The sequence below is a fragment of the Stegodyphus dumicola genome, chromosome 4 (genome assembly GCF_044657685.1).
Source record: "Stegodyphus dumicola isolate Sdum_Otavi_A_Nest chromosome 4, ASM4465768v1".
In the NCBI taxonomy this organism is placed as follows: Eukaryota; Metazoa; Arthropoda; class Arachnida; order Araneae; family Eresidae; genus Stegodyphus; species Stegodyphus dumicola.
The window spans coordinates 183075685-183078472 of NC_140771.1; positions in this window are offsets into that span (position 1 = coordinate 183075685).

Below are 2788 nucleotides of genomic sequence, written 5' to 3' on the forward strand. Positions count from 1 at the left end.
ACCTGGGAAAAATGGATCTTCAACTTCTGATTACAGACCCATCAGTTTACTTTCAGCTGTTGGCAAGCTGTTTGAAAGATTTATAAGGTTAATTCCTAGCATGCCTTCGTGGTGTAACGGTAGCACGCTGGGCCGATATTCCAGAAGTCTGTGGTTCGATTCCCGGCGAAGGCGGTTGCATATTTTTAATCTTGCCTGCTTCCAAAAAAACCTAATGACTCTACAGATTAGTCATCAATAGGCTCACTAAATTCGCTGAAGACAATAATATTATTAAGGAACATCAATTTGGATTTAGGTATGGATTTAGCGCCACCCAACAAGTTACAAGAATTACTGAAATCATCGGTGAAGCCTTTAATAAAAAGAAACTATTGCTGGCATCTTCATTGATATTGAAAAAGCGTTTGATAAGGTTTGGCACCCAAGCCTCCTTATCAAACTTATCGGAAACAAATTTCCACCTGGATTAATCCTGCTAATTTCAAGTTTTTTGGAAAACAGAACTTTTCAAGTTCGTATTAAGAACGAGCTATCTAATATCAGTGTAATGAAAGCAGGTGTCCCTCAGGGCTCAAATTTTTCACCTTTTCTTTTTAACATCTACATAAATGATCTTCCCAACCACAAAGATGCAATTATCGCTTGCTATGCAGAGGATACTGCAATTTTCAGCAAATCCATCAATCCGCAAAGAGCCATCCAAAACCTCCAAAATGCAATAGACTATATCTTCCTATGGTTTAACGTTTGGAAAATTAAAATCAATGAAAGCAAATCCACTACAATTTATTTCCAAAGGAACCCTTCCAGAAGACATCTCAACAATATCATAATTAATAATATCTCTGTTGAAATTATTTCTTTTTCCCTCCGATGGATTCATTTTTTCTTTTATTTTTTATCGTCTGTCGCCGACTAGGTCACGTGACTGGCGGCAGAGAAGGAATGTATTACACTACTTTTTTAGTTAAGCTTGAGGGCGACGCCTTGAAATGATCTGATCTTGGCCGCATAGCGGTAATTGTTCTTGATAAACGAATATTGGCCCTATGATGGGAAAATTTATAATATATGTATGATTGTGCTTTCAATAATGTAAATAATGTACATAAGCTCTTCATTAAATGTTTTGTTTTTATATAAAAAATAAATAGAATCGTGAATTCGTGAGCATAAACGTGACAATTTTTATACACATATTTTGGTGCCGAAATTCCCGGACCTTTAGATACTTTAAAATCGAAACTGAATATAGTTGAATATAGTTCTATGCTGGAATAATGGAAGGATACCTGAAAATATCAGGTAAGCCATTTTCTTTCATTCTTGAAGTATTCAACCTTGAAAAATAATGATTGAGTTGAATAAAAGTATTGAATATTTATGTTGTTTTATTGAAATATTACTTGAAAGAATAATACTTCATTGATGCTTAAAAAAATAATTTATCTTAATCGAAGGAAATTTGTGGACTATAAATATATTGTTTTTAAAGGAAGTGCTTAAAATATTGAAATACTGTACTTTAAATTTTGTTACAATTATTTGTTGAATTTTATAAGGTTATATTCCATTACTTGAAATATGGAAAATATAGACAAATTAAAGTCGAAAAGAGCTGCTATCAGATCTGCAATCACTAAACAAATAAATAAAGCAGAAGATTTGCTGGTAGCAGCGATTGAAAGAACTGACACAGATTCCTTGTTAGAGTGCCAGGATATTTTGTCAGAAAAAGAAAATTCTTTAAATGAAATTGATAAAGAGATAGATAAATTGATTGAAGATAAAGCTGAATATGAAAAAGAATTAAAATCGGTTGAAGAATACTCTCATAAAATTTTGAGTATGAAATCCAAAATTAAGAATAGGTTAAGAAAATGTAAAGCAGATACCGAAGTTAACGTAGTTCAAAATGTACCTGTAACTCCTGTAATCGAAAGTAAATTTGTTGCGGCAGTTAAGTTGCCGAAATTAAATATTGAAAAATTCTCTGGTGATCCCAGCACTTATTTAGAATTTATTAACTGTTTCAAGAATGCTGTGGATAACAATGACTCTTTGTCAAAAATAAGTAAATTTCAATACCTGAAATCTCTTTTGACAGGTACTGCATATAATGTTGTATCAGGGTTTGATCTCACTGATGAAAATTATGATGAATGCCTAAAATTGTTAAACGAAAGATATGGTAGGCGTGATACAATCATAAACTGTCATATAAATAAAATTTTGAACTTAGAGCCAGTAAAATCATCAAATAATATAAGGGGACTTAGAAATCTGTATGATAAATGTGAAATACATATCAGAAATCTCAAGTCAATGGGGGTAACAACAGGTTCATACGGGCATCTACTTTTGCCTATACTGTTAAAATTGTTACCAGAAAACATGGTTCAAGAATTTCATAAGAAAAATAATACAGAAAATGAGTATAAGGTCAATGACCTATTGGAATTTATAAGAGAAGATTTACGTGCCCGTGAGGCCACAATATTAGTAAATAATTCTTCTAGTAATAAAATACATGACACTTACACTAATTTTAATTCCAAACAAAAATATAATCAGAACTTTTCTTCTAAGAAAAGTGTTCCTTCGGCTGCTGCCTTGAACACTTCTATAAAAATATTTTGTGTATTTTGTGACTCTTCGGATCATACAAGCTTGGGTTGTAAAAGGTATACAGACCAAGAGAAACGTTTTAAATTGAAGAAGGGAGGACGCTGTTACAAGTGTTTTTTAAAATCACACCTGTCTTCTAACTGTAAAAGTAAATCAA